The sequence below is a fragment of the Tursiops truncatus genome, chromosome 4 (genome assembly GCF_011762595.2).
Source record: "Tursiops truncatus isolate mTurTru1 chromosome 4, mTurTru1.mat.Y, whole genome shotgun sequence".
Classification (NCBI taxonomy): domain Eukaryota; kingdom Metazoa; phylum Chordata; class Mammalia; order Artiodactyla; family Delphinidae; genus Tursiops; species Tursiops truncatus.
In genome coordinates, this window is record NC_047037.1 from 114,341,429 (window position 1) to 114,358,774 (window position 17,346).

A 17,346-nucleotide genomic window follows, 5' to 3' on the forward strand; every position below is an offset into this window, starting at 1 on the left:
TTTGAAATAAACTATTGCATTCAGTAAAATCCACCAAAAATTTATTGGCCACCAAGGCACAGGGTATGCATTAAATCTGCCAACTATTTTATCTTCCATTGGTACCAGTAATAATATAAAAAAGATGGTACAGGTACCTACATAGCACAGAAAATAAAAATCAATAAAGTCACATAAATGAGCAACGACAAAAAAGTAACAAGCAGAATAGAATGAACACATGAGACAAAAGCTAATAGTAATAACTGTCTTTAAACCAAGAAAAATTATAACATAGAGAAATACTTGAAGTAATGCTCATCAGGATGACTGAAGGCATTTTATTTTATTTTAAGAAATAAAAATTAGCTGTTGCACAGAAAAGAAATTGAAGCTTCAATATAAGAAGTCAATTGAAGAACACATAACAGAAACATATTTTTAAAACTACATGAAGCAATATTAATCTACACAAACTTTAAAGTTTGTATTAGTGCAAGTGAAACAGAGCTGAAGTGTTACTAATGTTCCCAAAGTCTGTTAATCTGGAGCACTAGAAGCATTACTTCATATTGTTGCTTATTCATGTGCAATAGAAAATAATGACAAAATCACCACAACAATGTGCAAGTATTTTAAAAATAAATTGGCATAAAGTTCATGTTTAAAAGAAACCACTTTCAAATAATTATACGTTTTTCAAATTTTATCTTGAAAAAGATTATAGAATTTTCAAGTTATCAGACGTACAATTTTTCTCTTAAATGTTGTTTTAGTGAGCTGTTATTGCAAACTGACTGATTTGACTAACATTTCTTGATATCATTTTAGTGAATGTGTTAGACATGCTCTAAGAATAATCCAGGAACTCATCAATAAAAAAACAGGAATGGATATAAGGACATTTAAAATACATTTTAAAATTTAAAAATGTTTAAATTAAAAAAATAAAGTTCTTTCTTCTTATGAAAAATATTTTAAAATATATTCTCATGTGGTTATAGACGAAAGTGTACATTTTAAGCGTGTATCAACTTCTCATTTAAATAAATTGTTTTCTGTTTGAAAACTTTTAGCAAGCCTACACTGAGACATTTCTCCCTTACAAATTCAAATCTGTCTCATATGCTTGCCGTGCAACCTTTAATGCCTATTACTTCTTTTCTTTTTATATCCCAAATTCCGTCTTTTTCAAGCCACAGCATGTCTTTTCTGCACTATTCAAACAATATCTTCATTTATTAATGTCTGCCTCTGTGCTCAGCCCCTCCTATCTCTGCCTCTGTCACCCTCCATCATTAAGCACAGTCTACTCACTGTTTACATTACAGTTTTCTTTTTTTTTTTTTTTTTTTGCGGTACGCAGGCCTCTCACTGCTGTGGCCTCTCCCGTTGCGGAGCACAGGCTCCTGACGCGCAGGTGCAGCGGCCATCACGGCACGTGGGATCTTCCCGGACCGGGGCACGAACCTATGTCCCCTGCATCGGCAGGCGGAGTCTCAACCACTGCGCCACCAGGGAAGCCCTACATTACAGTTTTCATTACTTTGTTAAAGTCATAAAATTACTTCTCACCGTTGCCCATAGAATATAATGAAAAGGATCTTCCTGTTGCATACAAAGCGATAACAATCTAGTTTTTTTTTTTTTTTTCCTTCAGCAGTATTTACTGCAGACTTTTTTGTATTTCTTTGCTCCAGCAATACTGAGTTGGTAAAATTTTCCTTAACATATAAAGCAATTTTATTATTTTTTGCATTTCCATGTTCTGTTCCCACTTTCTTGAAATGCTTCCCACCATCGGTTTGGCAAAATACTACTCCTTCTTTGAAACCCAGCTGAAGATTGAACTTATCTTCCAGAACTTCCTTGATATACAAAGGCAGAATTGGTGGCTCCGATCCCTGTGATTCTAATTTATTTTGTATGAACTGACCTATCTTACTGCATACACTACTCTGCACTGTAATTATTTGTATTCTTGTGCATCTTACCAAAGCCTGAGCTCCTTAAAGTCTGGTAATGTATCTTACCTCTTTTTGAATGTTTTTTAAAAGAAGGATGGATGGATGCATGGATATTTGATGTTAGATTTTAATGATGACATTACGCATTTCTTAAAAGTTAACACATTTTAAAGAAATTGGTACATCAATAAATCTCTAATACTGTTCCTACCCCTTGGTACATCAACAAGTCGTACAGCATTTGAAATAACTGCCACCCTACCGACTAATTTACTTCCTGATCTGTCACCATTGTTGAGATCAACTTAATGATTTCCTTTGATATACAGATTTAGAAATATATACAAAAGTCATGAGAAAAGAATTTTATTTTTCATTTCTTTTTAAGGTTTACTTGACTAGTATTCCTTTTACTTAATCATAAAATAGAAGTTTAAAATTCTTTAACTGTGTTTCTGGTATTTTTATTTTATGCCCAGAAGGCGTCTCACATTATTGCTATAAGCTGCCACAATCTGTGACTTTTCTCTAGGTATATTTCCAATAAAGAGGCACTGACAAAAATGGAGTGACAGTGGGTGACTTTAAAGTCAACCACTCAGTCACAGATGTGCTCCTAGAAATGCATTAGTGTCCAGGAACCAAATTACATGCCACCAATTAAACCAATTAAATCCTAGCAAACTGATACTAGTAATAATGTAATGAACAGAAAAAGCGCTACCATGTTGAGTTACCAGTGATTCTTGGAGTCTTAATAGCTGCATATTTCCATGAGAAAAAAAATACATGCACAAAATAGTACCCTTTCTCCTCATAGAAGAAAAAATGCAAGCAGTTTGCTAGATATTTTTAGTGTAACACTCTGTCATGCATGTGTTAGACAAGAGAATAGTAAACAGCTATGAACTTTGGTCCTCATTCTTCTCACATAGGGAGAGCATTCACTGAAGTGTAAAAAGGAAAAAAATAAAAATAACTTCAAAGAAAGCTGGAAGCAAGGAGGCCAGAAGATTACCAAGGATAAAAAGAACAACTGAGGGGATGCCTACAATATAACAACTCTTTTAGATCATATCAGTTATCCTTAGGTAATACTGAGGACCAATGTCACCGTTTCAGAACCCCAATACTTTTTTCTGTGTGCAGCACTCTTTCTCAGAAAGCAATAACTTCTGAAAAACAACCATCATGCAAGCTCTTTTGTCAATAAAAGGCAACAATGCCTGAAGCATGACATTTAAATATGCCTTAAATCACTCATGCAGCAATTCCACTAATAGTGCAATGCAGCCATCGAAACTTGCTCTGTGTCAACATTATGGATTCCATTGTTGAAATTAAAATAGATACTGGGAAGAACTCTCGTGAGCTACTTCAAGACTATTCCTTTCACCAAATGCTTGCATGTAATTCCACAGGTACTGTTTTTGAATATAGACACAGAAATACTGTGCACACAGATTTTTGTTAAATTGAATGTTCGGAACATCTTAGCGGATTTGATGCCTCATTACCAGATACTGAGAGACCACTGATTCTTGGATTTTCACAACTCTCTAAAAGTTGGGTAGCTGGAAGCAGTTTTAAACACCATGGTAGTTTTACCAAGGTGTATAAAACTCTACACCTAGCTGACTAACAGCACATACATTTAGATAATAAAAGAATATTGGAACACAAACATGTTTGTTCAAACAGATAACATGGGTGAAATCCATGCTATCCTCACCTAAATGGCTCTTCATATTTGGACAAACCCTGCTACAAATGACATTGTGTTAGGATCCTTGGCCACTTCTGTACATTCATGAGACTCAGTGCTTTTGTTGAATTCATTTGGGTTAAGAAACCAATTTATACCTAAAAGAATACCTTGTTCTAGTTCAAGATTATCAACTGGGGCTATTAAGAGTTTGGGACAATAAAATAGGTTTACTAAAAGGGGGCGTACCCTATGCCCCCTTTTAGTAAACCTATTTTATTGTCCCAAACTCTTAATAGCCCCAGTGGGACTTCCCTGATTGCACAGCGGTTAAGAATCTGCCTGCCAATGCAGGGGACACGGTTCAAGCCCTGGTCCGGGAAGATCCCACACGCCACGGAGCAACTAAGCCTGTGCGCCACAACTACTGAGCCCACGCTCTAAAGCCCAAGAGCCACAACTACTGAAGCCCGCGCACCTAGAGCCTGTGCTCCGCAACAAGAGAAGCCACCGCAATCTGCTCGCTGCAACTAGAGAAAGACAGCGCACGGCAGCAAAGACCCAACGCAGCCAAAAGTTAATTAATTTAAAAAATAAAATAAAATAAACAAAAAATAAAAGGGTGGGTAAGTAGCTTAACACCAAGATTGGGAAGAGTTAAGTAATTTAGGAAAATGAAGAAAAAAGCATTCAGCAAGTATTACAAATACTTTGCACTGCTCCAGACGAAACAGATACAAATATGAGACAGTCTTCTTTTCAAGATTAAAGCCAAGTATAAATACAGATATTAAGCAATTATACAATCCAATATGAAAAGTACTAAAATCCAGGTACATGTGAAGGGCACAGGAGATGAGCCATTCACATATGACTCAGGAGGAGCGGAGTGCGTGATGGACCAGAAAACCATGCTTGTACATGAATTTGAACCCTGGTAATTCTGACTCAGTAATATTATACCTCAAAATATTATCACCTTTCCCATTACAATATAACTTATGTGTTTGAAAGCTGACTTGTCTTTTAATTTCTCAAGGAGACAAAATTACATTCCACTTTTGTGCTATGCTTCGTATCAGTCACACTGCCCGGATTCTGCTTTGCTTGTGAATAGTGAACAGTCATCGTTTTTGATCTACCTTCTGTTATCCTCCCTATTAATTCACCTCCAGTTCTCCAGATAATATTCAGTTACTTTCCTTGTGTGCTCAGAGCACTTTACATTTATCTCCACTTCATAACTTAACATCAACTTACTTGTTGGCTTTCTTTTCCAGGTAGTATAATTCTTGAGGATAAGGATGTATCTCATTCTTCTCTGTAATTGCCTCAGTGCTTGATATATAGAAGGTGCTCAATAAATGTTTATTAGATGAATATATGACTGCATGCATGAAAGTCCCCAAGATTATTTATGAGCAGTCTGTGACCTCCACAGTGTAACATGAAGGTTGCCACCCTCATCCATTAGCCATTGCTTAAATCCATTCTTCCTGTTCTTCAGGCTATTTCCATCTTTGAATATTTTCTATAAAAACTGCCCAAACAACATCAGTGAGTATTTTAGTGGAGATAGACCACTTTCTGAGACAAAGCAGAATGCAAAATTATAGGCAGGTCATGCATTCCCAAAAGGACATTTTACTAATCTCACAGTTTCACTAAGACCTGAAAACCACCGCGACTAGAATTTCTTGTTCTCACTCACAAGGCTTACTTTTTATTTTAATGGCATCGCATATCTCTTTATAGATACCATCTAACTCAATGATTCTATCTAATGTAGCTAGCCGGTGAGCTCCTGAGGGGTTCTTATAACACTTGATGATACAGACCACCTGCTTAAAAAAAGAAGAAAAGCTTATGATAGCCCCACTATTAAAAGAAGGCTAAAAGAATGGTCAAAGCTTTCTTTTGTTGAACCCACTTCAGAAATGAGCTATTATTATCTGAACTATGGTCTTCTTAAGGCTGACTGGAATCAAGACATAAAATAAAACTAAAATAAGCCATAAATTCAGGCTTGTACCTGGCCACTGAAATTTCTAGTTGTTCTCAAAACAGCTTTCTATAAGCAGGATAGATTTTTTGCTTAGATTTTCAAATCTATCTAGCCTCCCCAGGTAGACAGAGGCTTAGAGGTTGTACAACTGTAATAACAGAAAGTAAAGCATTTTACAGGGAGTAAAGCTAATAACAAGCATATAAGTGGGTTTTGAAGGGGACTCATATCTCAGGCAGAAAGAAAGATGAAGATATTAATGATGTTGCTAATGTTATAGAGAGGACATTTCAGATTTCATAGTAGCTTACTCTCTTGTGACTTCCTGGATATTTTATTATTTGCGGCAAATTTCAAAAAAGACCACAATAATTTGAAGCTCCTCCCATCAAAACATGAGATGGTGGAATTCCCTGGTGGTCCAGTGATTAGGACTCTGCACTTCCACTCCAGGTGACCTGGGTTAGGGAACTAAGATCCCACAAGCCGTGTGGTACGGCTAAACTTAAAAAAAGAGAGAGAGAGAGAGAGAGAGAAAGAGAGAGAGGATGGGAATCTCTTTCCCCCATATTGAAAGCAAGGCTGCCTTGTGATTTGCTTTGACCACATAAACAAATCAGAAATGCTACTGTGCCTCCAGCCTAGGCTCAAGAGGACTTGCAGTTTTTATTACATTCTTGGAATCCCTGCCATCTACTACAATGTGAACAAGCTCTGACTAGAGTGTTAGATGGTGAGAGATACGTAGTGTAGTCACCCTCATTAGCCATGCTAATAGAAAGGAAGACACTGGATGGGAGAATAAAGCCATTTTAGATATCACAGGCCATGACCAAAACCATCCCCGACCCAGAAGCATGAGTAAGCCCAGCCACGATCATCCTAGTCTGACCACATAAGCAAGAATTCTCAGATGATCCACAGATTCATGATTGAATAATAATTGTTGTTTTAAGCACTACGTTGTGCGGTAGTTTGTTGAACATCAAAATCTTGCTGATGCAATTTTTATTCTCATATTTAATAACTACGTATTGAGTACCACTTTGTGCCAGCCATTGATTTACAAACTGGAGATACGAAAGTGAACAATTCATAGTCCCTGGCTTCAAAGCGTTCACCATCTTTGAAGGAGTACACTCAAATAAACAAGCATTTCAATACAATAAAATAAGTACTAGGGACAATCAAAGTGTGCTAGGGACCATTCAAGTCCTCAAATTAAGAAATGTCCATTAAACAAAAAGAAAGAAAGAAATGTCCACCTAAACAAACTGTGCACTTATACGAATGTACTCTTATTTCGGCACTTCCATAAGTGGCTATTTGGCATAAATAGCCAAACTGGCATTCTGTTTAAATGTAGTGTGCTGCACTGGTACCCTCTGTTTCCCAATTACTGATGGGTTAGAATAAAAAGAAATTTAATGAGATCAAGTTCTACCCTTCCTGGATAGCAAAAAGGGAACTCTTCATGTTCAAACCAGGAGAGGAGAGAGCCAAAGCTTTCTCAAAACAGTAATGCAGCTATCTTGTATCACAACAAGGGCAAAATCAAAGCCATGCCAGTAAAATTATTTATTCAATTGGGCTTCAACTCTATAATCTCCAAGGGATAAAACTGTTTCCCTTAGCTAGATGGTCTTACATAAGGATGACTTTGAGGGGCTTCCCTGGTGGCACAGTGGTTAAGAGTCCACCTGCTGATGCAGGGGACACGGGTTCGTGCCCCGGTCCGGGAAGATCCCACATACCGCGCAGCGGCTGGGCCCGTGAGCCATGGCCGCTGAGCCTGCGCGTCCGGAGCCTGTGCTCCGCAACGGGAGAGGCCACAGCAGTGAGAGGCCCACGTACCGCAAAAAAAAAAAAAAAAAAGAATGACTTTGAAGGAACATATGAAGCAGCTTTCTATTTTCTTTTCAATTTCTCTGGTGGCGAAAGTGGACTCACGGTGCTCGCACATGGAACTAGATCACACCCTCACCCCTTCATATCTCCACAACAAACCAACCGTGTCTAAGGAGAATCTCACTGATCTTCAGGGAATTTCTCTATATTCCTGGTTCATGGTCTAGAGTTTGGTATGGTTCTGGGGAGCTTTAGGAGGCATGGTTAGTGGGGGTGAGGGTTAGCTTTATCTGCCCCCAATCACTGCGAAGGGTTCTAGTGCAGTCAGTGCTAGTGAAGCGAAGCCCCCTCTGTCTTTCTCACTGAATTACTAAGTGATGCCACCTCTGGCTTTGGGTGGTGATGATAAAAGCCATGTGCAATATTGGTCTCACCCCACCTTTAAGTTATGATGAATTTAGTGATTGACAATCTACAAATATGGGGCTCCGACTTGCTTGATTACACAAAGATTTAATTTTATGCCTAATATTTGAATTTCTTTTTATCAGGTAACCTTAAGAAAATACATTTTATACATGTCAATGTAATTTAGGAAAATACTGTGTTCCCATGATTAAGTTATAGTTTGGGTATTTGAGACTATTTAATACATTACCATATGGAAACCAGTTTCAAACTAAAGCCCTCCTATTTTTCTTAACTATGTTGAGCATTGTTTGTAGAAATTCACACCAACTTCTACCTCAGGTTACCAGATCTGTTGTGCAACCCTCGTAGCAAGGTCTGTCATAAGATGTAAGTCTGAACTCCTGAAACATTTTAGCTTTTTAGACCTGTATAAAATTTGTATAAAATGAGACACTAATATTACTAGACTCTGCATGTATAGATTCTTCAAATAAAATAGGAAGTACACTTATTTGGAGGTGGCAACTTTATCTTTTAAAATATAAGTTAATAAAGGACAAGTGATTTTATCTTATTTGTACCAAAAAAAGACTAAGTGTCATGTACCTTTTAATGGTATAATTAAATCTGATACAAGTAAAATAATAGTAACAGAAAGAAATTAACGTCAGTTTACTTCAATGTGCTATCAGTTAACAAGCAAAACCTTCTTGATCTAGTAGGGTGACCCTCTTTTAACCATAATTTCTTATCTCTTAGAGTACACACTCCATTAATAATTTTTATATTTTTATTCCTTAACAGCTAGGTTATTTATTCATATTATAGGAAACCCAAGGAAATCCTAATGGCTTGATATAAGTTTTATATATATATATATATATATATAATTTTTTTTTCTTTTTCTTTTTTTCGGTACACGGGCCTCTCACTGTTGTGGCCTCTCCCGTTGTGGAGCACAGGCTCTGGACGCGCAGGCTCAGCGGCCATGGCTCACGGGCCCAGCCGCTCCACGGCATGTGGGATCTTCCCGGACCGGGGCACGAACCCGTGCCCTCTGCATCGGCAGGCGGACTCTCAACCACTGGGCCACCAGGGAAGCCCAAGTAATGTATATTTTTGAGTGAGTTTAGTCATATAGTTAACAATTCTAGCTTCTGAAGGTAAGCATAAATTAGTATGGTCAAGTAATCACTCGGGAAACAGGAAGACTGATGTGAACCTATGTTTTGTTTTGTTTTTTTAGCAAGAGGCGTCAGCCACCATGTCCCTTTTAAAAATTTTATTTATTTATTTTTGTCTGCGTTGGGTCTTTGTTGTGGCGCACGGGCTTTTTCTCTAGTTGCGGGGAGCGAGGGTTACTCTTCGTTGCGGTGCATGGGCTTCTCATTGCGGTGGCTTCTCTTTTTGTGGAGCTCGGGCTCTAGGCACAGGGACTTCAGTAGTTGTAGCACATGGGCTCAGTAGTCGTGGCTCGCGGGCTCTAGAGCACAGGCTCAGTAATTGTGGTGCACTGGCTTAGTTGCTCCACGACATGTGGGATCTTCCCGGACCAGGGCTTGAACCTGTGTCCCCTGCATTGGCAGGTGGACTCTCAAACACTGCGCCACCAGGGAAGTCCCAGAACCTATGTTTTTTTAATGGTGCTGATATTGTACATAAACCTTCAGAAGTCACAGCAAAAAAAAAAAAAAAAAAAAATTCGACTTGAAAAATATGTCTTATTCAATGTGCAAAGATTGAAGCAAACATTTGATATGCAGCTAATTTCTGGGTTTCTTGTTTTGCTTTTTCTCACATCAGCAAATGTGCAGTCAATACAGTATGTGCAAAGCCTCAGATATAATTATGTATATAACAGATCGTAAATAGCCTTTCAATTTTTTGGTGATTTACATATTTTTGTGTGCACAGAATATTCTGAAACAAACACATGATACCCAAAGAAGGTTAAAGATAGGAATAGATCATCCTTATTTTAATGAAGCAAACTTCTTCTTGCATGTCTAATCCTTGTGCTCAAATTAAATAGTAAACCAAAGCATTAACTTAGCTACTTTCATGAATTTATACACATACACACACACACAACACATACATGCTTGGAGTCACCATTTACTGTGTGGCAGCTCTGTGCCAGCAACTGTCCAGAATGCAGAGGGTATAAAGCTAATTAAATACCACGGTACTCATGGGGGAGACAGATCCCTTCCTTGTAAATGAGTGTAACGAGAAAAGCACACAAAGGTTATCACCGGGATGCTGGGGAAGTTATAAAACCCAATCTATTAGAGAGAAATTAGGAAGGAGGTGACATATGAGTCAGCAAACAGCCTAGTGCCTGGCTATAATAAATATCAGATAATTTTTTTTTCAACTAAGTTGATTCTTAAAGAGGTACAGAAGCAGTTGCTTGTAATAAGTATGGACCTTCATGCACAATCAATTGTGTTGCCCCGCCCCAGTCTTTGTTGCTGCCCTAGAAAAGGTTGTCCTTCGCACAATTATTTCAGGCAATTTTGTTTAGTATTGTAATAATCTTTACTTTGTATTGTGACCAATGAAGAGCTCCTGGCAGGACTAGAAGTGATAACTCCTATGTTCTCTATTGTCTCATAAAGATGTCTCCAAGCTGGGGCTTCTTTGTAACTATTTATTAAGCCATACGTCTATGGTAAGGGTTAATTTATTTAAAATGCTTGCAATATGATCCATGAATTTACTTAACCAAGTACAGATGAAATGTCATAACTTGAAAGAGATTTAAGAAGTGAGGATATCATCTTCAACCCTCTCACTTATTCCTTGCTCTGAATACCTCGAACTTGGTAGAGTCATGTGAATTCAACTATCTGATGTACTGAGCAACAGAGGGCACCAGTTCTCATCTGTATGCTGAATATAAGACAAACTCAAGTTATTTCTTACCGTTTTTTGATAAAATAAATAGAATTTCTAAATTGTCTTTTTTCCACCTCAATGTATTATCCTATGGACTGGGAATACCAACGCTCCACTGCTCTAGATTGAGAATTCATTTTCATTGCGATCCAGGATGTACACACGCACATCTGAAACAGTCAAGTAATAAACTAATTCTTACTAAATGAAAAGCTCTTTGTGATTTTCTATATAGTATATTCTATCTCATTAAAAACATTTATGGTGATCCAGTAAATTAATTTTGTAATTTATTAATGGGTAACTATGTACAGTTTTAAAAATACTGCTCTTGAAAATGGAGAGACAGTAACAATTTTTGAAGCATGGTGGTGTCATTGTTAGGTTTGTAGGGTTTATTCTAATATCTGAGGGGGCATTAGACAGGGAAGCAAATGGGAGGCAGTTGCATTACTCATATTCAAGTCAGGCAGTGTCAGTAGCGATTGAAAGGAGAATTTTAAAACACAGGAAATATTTAGTAGGTTGAATCAACAGGACTGATTACTTAAGAGCTGTAAGTGGTTGGAGGGTTGGGAAAGGGTAGGAGGAGAGATAAACCAGGGATAAATCCTGTTTTACAACATGAATGAGCTAACGAATTCTGAATGTTGCCAAAAACATATGGTAAACATTGGCGGATGATCAAGCTTAGACATGTTGAATTTGAAGCTACTCTAGAACATCGATGCAGAGATGTCTAGCTGGCACTTGGATGTTGGGTCTGAAGTTCTGGCAAGAAGTTTGAAAAAGAGATATAACTATGTAAGTCATCAGTACATAGTGACTATTTCCAAGTGTGAACAAAGATGACATCACCTACAGAGAGACTGTAAGAATTAAAAATAGAAGCCCCAGTGGCAGAGTTCTGGAGAAAACTAACAATTACAGGCTAGACAAAACAAGAAGAATCTCAAGAAAGACAGAATGGAACATGAAGAATTTGTAATGACTCAGAAAGCCAATGAATAATTTCCAGATGTAAAGAGAGATCAACAGTGTCCAAAGCAGCAGAGAAGTCCATGAAGACCTAAAGAATGAATGTTCATTGTGTTTGTAACTATAAAGCCACTGGTGGAAAAGAGTGGGAAACATTTCTGAAAAACACATGAGAAAGAAGCCAAGTTGCTGTGGGTAGAGAAATGGGTGTGGAAATACTGTGTGCATGGTGCTCTTGTGACAGATTTGTAGGTGAAGGGAACAGAGAAAAGACATAATAAGAGAGTGATATGAAATCAAGGGAAGGTTCTTTTATTTTCTCATGGTCTGTTTATTTTCATTTTTGTTCAATGGGAGAATAAGTGTTTTGACAATACATAGGGAAAAGGAACAAGAATGATGAAGCAAGGTCTTAGAGTCATTGAGCGAGGACATTTTCACATAACAAAATGTATTTCCACATCTCATGAATATCTTCAAGAGAATTTTAGTATTAATTAGAATTCCAGACTTACATTCAGACACATTATAAAATGCGAGAAAATAAACATGATAATTGCGACAAATTAAAAAGGGCCAAAAGTCTTTTGAGATTTTTTCCATCAAGAAGTGGGGCTTCTGGGATATCAGTTCGGTGCTTTGTGACCACCTAGAGGGGTGGAATAGGGAGGGTGGGAGGGAGACGCAAGAGGGAGGGGATATGGGGATATATGTATATGTATAGCTGATTCACTTTGATATAAAGCAGAAACTAACACACCATCATAAATTATACTCCAATAAAGATGTTAAAAAAAAAAAGTGGGACTTCTATTCCTCTCCCTTGAATCTGAGTGGAGTTCCCTAATGAACAGAATACGGCAAAAGAGAAACCTTGCTATTTTGTGAATCTGGGCCTTAAGAAACAGAAAGCTTCTGCTTCCTGTCTCTTGACTCAGTCTATCTAGGAACATGTTCCTAGACACATGAGGAGTCCGACCACCCTGATGTGATCACACCATGCTGGAGTGGTCAGGTACAGATATGGCAGTCAACTGGTGCAGTTGAGTCTTGGGGTAATTTGTTATAAGCAATAAGTACCTAGAACACATGTTTTGCAAAAGACTTGTATTTCACACCTCTACATATGACTTGGATTATCAAAGTGAATAAAGAAGAAATAAACAGCTACAAAGAGCACATCCCATACACCCCTCAACTATTTTCTTGGTAATTATTTATCTTAACACCTTCTTTATATGCCACCTAGGGGGAAAACACAATAGAATTTTGTAAGATTTGGTTTTGCTTCATTCAGTAATGATACACAGCTATATTACAATATTTTTAATCTAACCTCTACTATATTTAGATATGACACCAAAAGAAAAAGGATGATCAGAATATAATGCTATTTTTGAAACCCATTATCTATTTTAAGTAGTGTTTCTTAATAAAGAATAATGAATACATATCACTGTGTGTTGGTAAATATTATCCATTGTCGAAAATACATATTCCAAGCAGACTGGTAGAAAAGGATTGATAAGCTAATGTCACACAAAATATAGTGAAACCTGGTTACAGCTTCCAAATAATGCTTCTTTTTCACACAATACTCATTTTGGAAAAAAAAAAAAAAATTCCAAGTAAGAGTCTTGATGTTCAAGATAGATTATTTTGGTGCTTTTTCCTCATGGAAATTGGAGCCATTTGAATAATATAAATTATATAAAAAGCTTCATGAAGTCCATTTTCTTTCATTTTGTGTGGTTTCCTATAGATTATAATAACGAATTGTTTTACAGCTTAAATAATGTTGAGTGTGAGCCTTTTCACTGTGGTAAATTCAGACACAAACCATAGGAAGTAGTGATGCAGTAAGTGGAATTTTCCCCATTGAGTTAGTGTTATCGCTAATATTCTGCAATGCGTTGGACTCACACTACTGCTGGCATAACTATTTTTGGAGAAAAGCAGTAAGAAAATATTTATTCTTTTCCCCTCAAGTTTTCCCCAACTCCTTACCACCATTGATTATGGAAATTTGGGTATATTAAGTGCAGGTAAGAGTTTTATAAATATTTCTAGATAGATAAATAGGTAGGTAGATAGGTAGATGATTGATATATAGATAGATGATTAATATCTAGACAGGTAGATGAGATGATCCTGTCCAAAGCTGTTCAGAATGTTATATGAAGTATGAAATAATGCATTTTAACTAGTGTTAGGTAAATTGATTTTTTCATATGAAATATAGTGAATGAAAAGCAAATAATATCTATGCAACTATCTTCTACGATCAAAGACAGTTAGTTTGACATTGTAAGGAACCAGTTTAGGTAATCAAAAATTTAAATAAAAGAGGGCTTCCCTGGTGGCGCAGTGGTTGAGAGTCCGCCTGCCGATGCAGAGGACACGGGTTCGTGCCCCGGTCCGGGTAGATCCCACATGCCGCGGAGCGGCTGGGCCCGTGAGCTATGGCCGCTGAGCCTGCGTGTCCGGAACCTGTGCTCCGCAACGGGAGAGGCCACACCAGTGAGAGGCCCGCGTAACGCAAAAAAAAAAATAAAAATAAAAATAAAATAAAAAAAAAGAGATTTATGTAAAATTGCTCATGGCATCTATTTCTGCTTAAATTCTATGTTGGGTGCACATTAATTTGGCTAACATCAGTGTGGGTGATCCTATTATCTTATTTTCTTACAGTTTAAAATAAAATATGCTTTTGATTACAATTTTCATTGCTTGGACTGCAATAAAAAATGCTGAAAAAGTAATGCTATATAAAGCAATCTTGAACTAAATTGCTCTTTTTATTAATAATCATTTATCTGCTTAACAAAGCTAATGTTAAATACTATTTGAAGAAATATTTTTATATAAGAGGTCAGATATAGAATATTTTTTAGTGTATGATTACCTAAAATTTTTCATAATACTTGCTGTTCATACAGTAAAAAAATAACTAAATTTCAAGGGATTATATGACATGGACATTTCTTTAAAATTTAATATTATGCAAGTAATTTTAACAATAGCATTATTATAAGATGAAGACTAATCTCTAATAATTCATGCAAAAATTATTGCGCTGTTGTCCTTCATTAGTGAATGCCCAATTAACTGATTTAGATAAATCACAAAGGTAAAGGATCATAAATCCTTCATTCAGTGGACAGATATTCACTGAGTAACCTAATATGTATCAGAGGTACAGTCATGAACAAAATTCCAAAGTATTTGGCTTTAGGAAACCTAACATTCTAAGTGGAAAGATATAGAATAAAATAAACAAACAAAATACAGGTTGCACGTGCTAAGAATAATAGAGTAGGATAAAGAATACAGAATTGATGGTCTGAGGAGAGGAGTGTTTTACGTTAGGTAGTTTAATCAGGGACGATCTCTCTGAAAAGGTGACCCTCCAGCAGAGCAGAATGAGATGAAGGTAGGAGCCACAGGGATCTGTAATAAAGACATTTCCTGCGAAGGAAACAGACTCTGAAAAGGGCCTGGGAAGTGGGGAGGCCACATGGCATGGCTATCAAACATAAAGGTAGAGCCAGCTGTTAGAACAGATGAACAAAGGGAGGGACTGCAATGTGACCAGGGCAGAGAGTAGGGGTGGGATGGGTGAGAATCCTAAGAGGACCTAGAAGGCCATGGTAAGGGCTTTGTTATTAATTCTTAGGAAGATGGGAAGCCATCTCAATGTTTCAAGCAGAGGACTGACATTTTGTCTTTTGTTTTGAAAAGATCCATTTGGCTGTAATGTATAATTAGATACGTAATATGGAATTATATTGCTTGTTAATAACAAAGAAAAGTAAATCCAGAATTTCTCATGTTATGAATCATTATAAGAGGGTGAGACAAATCCGGCTCAAAGGTTCAGTTTAATAAGTAGTTTTCAAGATATTTGCCACGCATTTTATGGATCTAATTGTACTCAATCTTGGGGTCTTGTCATTATTGTAAGCCCTAATGTCAAATATAAAAATTAGAATTTCTCACTAGGGAATTCTGGAAAGTTCTTGGGTGATCTTCCATTAGCTTCACTTTTACTTCCATTTATAGTCTTGCATGTCTTTCAAGGTCTAAATTACTATTCATCTAGCTCTCATGAAGCTATGAGTAATTTCTAATAGACAGATCCCCAGTTAGCTTCTGCATAGCAAAAAGCATGTGATGTATTAATTGAATCTCAATTAGCTTACATCATATCTTTTACAGAATTTCAAAACATGATTGTTCTCATATTAAAGGTTCAGAGGAAGGAGAACAAATATTTTTCTTTCTGTATTGTTGTGAAAAGGAATCCAACTACCTGTATAGGACTCACAGTTTTCATCAGGTCAAAATATAAAAGAAGCCTATAAATAAATAAAGGGATATGGTGCCCTCTTTTATGAGTTGTCAGAGAACACCACAGAGCCCAAGATAGGTTTCCTTTCGAGTTACATGTACAGGTGGGAGTACCGTCCACAAGAAGCCAAACCACAGGCTCTTTCCTCTGTTCACCTGTGACTCTGTGACTTGTTTCAGTTCCAAAGTAATTAGAATGAATTGTGGTTTCTTACTGGAAAATCACTCAGCTGGCTTACTTTAATCTCTCCTAGAGTTGGTTCACAAAGAAAACAAGTGAGGCATTCAGGACGACAATGGAAGAGGAAATAAGTTGGGGGTGAAAATAAAGCCAAGCAAATTTTTACTAAAAAAGGTAGAGATTCTTTAGAATAAGATGAGATGCAAACTAACTGCAGCCTACATAGTAGGTTGTACTTCCTACTAGAATGCAAACATGATACTTCTTTAAAAAGACACTGTCAAAGGGGGAAAGCCAGCAAGGTAGAAAGGTTTAGAAATTCCCAGAGAAAAGAGACACTGTACAGGCCTCAGAATATTCACCATTGTTTCCTCATTTCCCCCAAAGTTTTTGGTGGATTGGAAAGTTCTACTTCATATATGAACAGATATTTCCCATTAATAAAATTTCTCATTATAACAAAAATAATAAAACAAATAATAAAAGTCCAGGTAGAATTTTAAAATAATTTATGAATGATAGCCTTATAAGTCAGTCAGAAAAGGAGAGATGAGAGAGGGATCCCAACTAACACCTATTTTTCAGTTTAGTTTTATATATATATATATATCATATATATATATTATTTGACAGTCACTATTACAGGTTTTAGGAATATAGCTTTGAACAAAAAGTGCTTGCTTTCATGAACCTTGTGTCTAATGAGGGGAGATAGGTCATAATTAAATGTCAATGAAAAAAATTTCAGAAAGTAATGAATACCACAAAGAAAGTAAAAATAGGGGAAAACAGTCGAGAGACATCGGTTGAATTAGGTCATATTTTAGATTCAGGAATCAGAGGTGGTGTTTCTGAGATGTCAATTGTATTAACACTGAAAGGACAAGGAGTCATCGGGCAGTACTGTAGGCAGAGGGCATGACACATGCAGATCCCCAAGGAGAGAGAAAACTTGAAGCATAAAGAAGGCGGATGTGGCTGGCACATTGAATGTTAGGGAGACAGTGGGAGGAATTGATCC